At 41.6% G+C, this 5,787-nt stretch overlaps 1 protein-coding gene across 1 annotated transcript in view; it reads left to right on the top strand.

Moving 5' to 3' along the window:
* Window positions 1-983: 983 nt before the first annotated feature.
* Window positions 984-5,787, top strand: part of LOC117486590 (protein MTSS 1-like) — a 40,351-nt gene continuing 35,547 nt past the window's right edge. Inside the window, exon 1 of the mRNA XM_034135102.1 lies at window positions 984-1,061. The gene's annotated coding sequence lies outside the window, so the exon portion shown is untranslated. The remainder of the gene's footprint in view (window positions 1,062-5,787) is intronic.

The following is a 5,787-nucleotide window of genomic DNA, read 5'->3' as shown; positions in this document are numbered from 1 at the left end:
CACACGCACACACACACAGGCACAGGCACAGACACACGCACAGACACACGCACGCACACACACACACAGGCAAAAAATAGGACATCCTCACTGTTCAAAATGCTCTAATGTTTAATGCCTCTCAGAAGAGCTAAAGTGGGTTATATTTCACTCATAACACTTTAATACTCCCTCTAATGACAATAAAATCTAAAGTGATTCATAACAAATGTAATGAATAATTATATTTTGTGCTTCCATGCAGTTAAACTCAGCACCGGGGTCATAAAGCATGATTTTCTTTAGTAACAAACCTCTCTCACCTTTCTCGTCAAAAAGCTGCAGTTGCTTCAAGTAGGACAGGACTTCAGACTACCAATCTTTAAGGAATATTTACACAATGATATTGATAATTATATCCACTTCACTGGTAAGATATACAAAATATACTTTAGTCCTGCAGAAAGGAACACCAAGTGACATTAATGAAGAATAAAATGATGAAATTATGAAATAACAGTAAAGATATATATATATATATTAAATAAGTAAGTAAAACAGTGGGAAATAGTAGTCAGACTAGTTTACATATTATTGTGTGTGAGAGTTTGTAAAGTCTTTGGTATTATGAAAGAGAATTTCCACTGAGGTCAGACACACACACACACACACACACACACACACACACACACACACACACACACACACACACACACACACACTATTGACAGGAGTGTCATCTGATCTTCTTAGTTAGGTTTTCAGGGGTAATGACTGTGTGTGCAGCTATAGAAACAGACCTACACACACACACACACACACACACACACACACACACACACACACACACACACACATATACACACACACACACAATAGGTCCATTGAGGAAGATGATGTGTGTGTCAGAAGGTCTCCAGTTGCACTCCTGGCCTCTCATGTGGCTCCCATCAATCCTGCTTTTCAAAATAACAGTCCTTTATGTTTATTTTGTTGTGTTTGTTTCAGGACGACTATCGTGGTGACCGGAGCTTTCTGGACGCCTTTTCAGAAGGTGGCAGACATGGCGATGGGGACTAGAGGTAAACACACACTCAAAAAAATATTCATCATGGCGTGCCCCAGGGATCTATTTAAGGCCCACTGTTGTTTATGTTGTATATCAATGACTTTGTAAAAAGATCTTGATAAACTGAGATGGACACATGGCAAAAATGCAATAAATCATCTTAAATATAAAGATCGTTCGCTCTAATAGAAATTGTTTGCATCTTAATTACACATATAAAAATGTAACGGTGCGATACCAGACTCCCACAGCAGAGTGTGTTTCTCGGCTGAAATGCCAACCACACTGTGGTGTGTGTGTGTGTGTGTGTGTGTGTGGGTGTGTGTGTGTTGTGTGTGTGTGTGTGTGTGTGTGTGTGTGTGTGTGTGTGTGTGTGTGTGTGTTGTGTGTGTGTGTGTGTGGTGTGTGTGTGTGTGTGTGTTGATGTGTGTGTGTGTGTGTGTGTGTGTGTGTGTGTGTGTGTGTGTGTGTGTGTGTGTGGTGTGTGTGTGTGTGTTGTGTGATGTGTGTGTGTGGTTGTGTGTGTGTGTGTGTGTGTGTGTGGTGTGTTGTGTGTGTTGTGTGTGTGTGGTGTGTGTGTGTGTGTGTGTGTGTGTGTGTGTGTGTGTGTCCTGCACCCCCATTGCATTGGTGGTGTGGCTGTTCTCCCATGCCCACTATTTAACTTCACCTCTGACTCATTGATTCCCCGACACACACCTGATCGATCACTTTGCCCCTAAATAGAAAGTGTGAGGCGTCCGTCTGTCCCTCTGCTGATGTCAGATCTTGTGTGTGTGTGTTCTCTGTGAAAACAAACCAAAGGAAATGCGGTCCCTCTTTATCCGTCTGTTCATTTATTATAAATAGTGAGATCATGAGAGAACTCATTATCTCCATAAACTCTCTGTGCAGCAGGCTTTGTGTGTGTGTGTGTGTGTGTGTGTGTGTGAGGATATAATGTAGAAACCATTCAGGATTGTGCTACTGAATGATGAAATGGGCCAGGAAAATTGCACGGCCATTTTTTGTTACATCTGTCTTCTTCTGTTCTTCCCCTGGTATCTGTTTTTCTGCTTTCATGCCAAGTTGCTTTAGATTTTTTTGGGTCATTTTTTTCTGCTTTGATCTTCTTCTCTTTTGGTCTTCCTCTCTCTTGTGTCTCTCTCTGAAGGGACACAGTGAGACCTCATGTGCAGCTGCCTGGTTTTATGTTACTCACAAACACACTTCATAGTGTAGTGCCGTCTCCCTTCTTCAATGCTAAAGAAGATCTCCAACATTGTGGCTTTTGTTTGTTTTTTGTTGATCAGAATTAGTTACGACGTGTAGTTTCACCTCATCACTTTGATAAATATAGAGGTATTCGTACACCCATATGTGACAGAAATAAAACGTAATACATGGACATTAAAGGGGCCCTATCATGCTCATTTGCAGGTGTATATCAGTATGTAGTGTCTCTACTTTAAAGAGTCCTCTCCTGCTGATGTTCAGGTGTATATCAGTATGTAGTGTCTCTACTTTAAAGAGTCCTCTCCTGCTGATGTTCAGGTGTATATCAGTATGTAGTGTCTCTACTTTAAAGAGTCCTCTCCTGCTGATGTTCAGGTTGTATATCAGTATGCAGTGTCTCTACTTTAAGAGTCCTCTCCTGCTGATGTTCAGGTGTATATCAGTATGTAGTGTCTCTACTTTAAAGAGTCCTCTCCTGCTGATGTTCAGGTGTATATCAGTATGTAGTGTCTCTACTTTAAAGAGTCCTCTCCTGCTGATGTTCAGGTGTATATCAGTATGTAGTGTCTCTACTTTAAACGAGTCCTCTCCTGCTGATGTCCAGGTGTATATCAGTATGTAGAGTCTCTACTTTAAAGAGTCCTCTCCTGCTGATGTTCAGGTGTATATCAGTATGTAGTGGTCTCTACTTTAAAGAGTCCTCTCCTGCTGATGTTCAGGTGTATATCAGTATGTAGGACCTCTACTTTAAAGAGTCCTCTCCTGCTGATGTTCAGGTGTATATCAGTATGTAGTGTCTCTACTTTAAAGAGTCCTCTCCTGCTGATGTTCAGGTGTATATCAGTATGTAGAGTCTCTACTTTAAAGAGTCCTCTCCTGCTGATGTTCAGGTGTATATCAGTATGTAGTGTCTCTACTTTAAAGAGTCCTCTCCTGCTGATGTTCAGGTGTATATCAGTATGTAGGATCTCTACTTTAAAGAGTCCTCTCCTGCTGATGTTCAGGTGTATATCAGTATGTAGTGTCTCTACTTTAAAGAGTCCTCTCCTGCTGATGTTCAGGTGTATATCAGTATGTAGTGTCTCTACTACACATCTCCTTCCATAGCAAATCCTGGCATCTACATTTCCCATAATGCAATTGGGCAGCCAACATTTGAGTTTGCATTAACAGCTTATCTAACCTTGAGCTGCAGCTAGCCTCAAGAAGAGATGAGTGTGTTACAGACATCTGGTAACTTGTTTCTAACTCTTCTCTTCACGCAGCTTCCCCTGGGGCTTTACATAATTTACATATACAGAAGTAGCCCCAGAAAATAGACGTTTTATGTGTAATAATAACTGTGAAAGTCCCCTTTAATCAGTCATCCGCTATAACAAACCTTTCCTCTTCTGTAAAGGCCTTCTTTTCCATTGTTGGTATTGGCAATGTATTGATAATCGTGACATTTATTCCTCACATCTCCTCATGCCTATGTGGAGCATTTCCTGCAAACATTAGAACATTTAGTCTCCTGTGAATAATGAGTCAGTTTGAGGCTCTATGAAACACACTGCAGACGTTATAAATACCCGGAGATCAGGCAGTGTGTTCAGAGCTGCAGGGCCTCTGTGCTTTGTGAAAGACAGTCAGCTGCCAGTGTGATTATGTAACAGTCAGTTGGTATTTAAAGGAAATCCAGTAATGTGTGTGTGGGAGGTGAATCATAGCCGCTCCCCTCTAAGGAAGCTTCTTCAGACCTGCTCCGTCATGTTTTATTTCATTTGCCTATCGTAAAAATCCAGGTGAAACTGAAATAGTTCTGATTAATGCCGCTTGGCTTTTTGTTTTGCCGTTCCTAGAATATAAAACCCACACACTGCGGATAAATACCAGCACAGTGCTTTAAACACAGAGGTTAAAGTGAAATAAGCAGCTTCAAGCGGATCACACTGTGCAGCACATGGCGTCACCTGGAGCTTCAGTAAAGCTTTCACCATCAGAAGGTATCATCGTGCTCGTCACAAGATGTACAGTAATGATGTATTTTTGTAGGCCGACACATAAGTGAGCATCTCCCTAGTTCAAAGGGATTTCTCCATGTGATATTTCGGATTATTGCAGAAAAAATCTCTGTCAAACAACGTTTATGATACTTGCATGTTTACAGCAGGATAATCTCCACATATCAACACCACTTTATGGTTTCTGAAGTAAAAAGCTAATGTTGGGCTATAAAGAACTACAGCACGGTCACATGACTTCACCTCACCACCGCTAAGCTAAAGGTGGCTAATGTTGGGCTATAAAGGAACTACAGCACGGTCACATGACTTCACGTCACCACCGCTAAGCTAAAGGCGGCTAATGTTGGGCTATAAAGGAACTACAGCACGGTCACATGACTTCACGTCACCACCGCTAAGCTAAAGGTGGCTAATGTTGGGCTATAAAGGAACTACAGCACGGTCACATGACTTCACGTCACCACCGCTAAGCTAAAGGCGGCTAATGTTGGGCTATAAAGGAACTACAGCACGGTCACATGACTTCACCTCACCACCACTAAGCTAAAGGCGGCTAATGTTGGGCTATAAAGGAACTACAGCACGGTCACATGACTTCACGTCACCACCGCTAAGCTAAAGGAGGCTAATGTTGGGCTATAAAGGAACTACAGCACGGTCACATGACTTCACATCACCACCACTAAGCTAAAGGCGGCTAATGTTGGGCTATAAAGTAACTACAGCACGGTCACATGACTTCACGTCACCACCGCTAAGCTAAAGGTGGCTAATGTTCGGCGTGATGACGTTTAGTAGTCTCATTTAGACCCTTATTGTTGGGTATCACCCTGCTTGTTCTTGGCCTGGTTTAGCCCCATTTAGCACCTTCTCTAGTTTAACCTGGACACACAGTGTTGCCATCTGTTAGCAGTTAGCTCAGGGTAAAGCTAACACGACTTGTTGACTGAGCACATTCCACTGATCAGTGTGTGTGTGTTTGTAGCTGTATGGTGTGTTTTAACAGCTGTCCCCTTCTTTATCTATGGAAACATATTTCAAGACAAAAGATTTAAGAAAGTTCAAAACAAGTGTGTGTGTGTGTCCTGCAGCCTGCAAGTCAACATTTTGAGAGCGTGCGATGCCAGTCATGTGATCGCTTGTTTCTGAGTCAGCTCTCTGAAATGTGTTTCTCCATTAAGATCACATGCAAATTATTTGTTTTGATTGGCAAGCTGCAACAGGTCATCAGGTTCATGCCTCTTCTGCCCATTTGACTATGTTATGCCTTTCATGCTTTATAGTCTTTACCTCAATTTGCATTATTATGATTGTCTGGAAATGCAGTTTAGATTGAAGTTCAGACGGTTATTAAAAAGACACAGTGCCGTCTCAGTGTTATAGCATGATGAAGACATGTTGAGGCTTCAAGAGTGCAATTTTATGAATTAAAATTAAAATGCAATGACATCGAGTCATTAGAGTTAGAAAATAGAATCACACTAGAAATTATAAGCTAAACAAAAGCTAACAAAGCCA

Source organism: Trematomus bernacchii, unplaced genomic scaffold (assembly GCF_902827165.1).
Source record: "Trematomus bernacchii unplaced genomic scaffold, fTreBer1.1, whole genome shotgun sequence".
NCBI lineage: Eukaryota > Metazoa > Chordata > Actinopteri > Perciformes > Nototheniidae > Trematomus > Trematomus bernacchii.
This window is presented reverse-complemented; position numbering and strand designations above follow the sequence as displayed.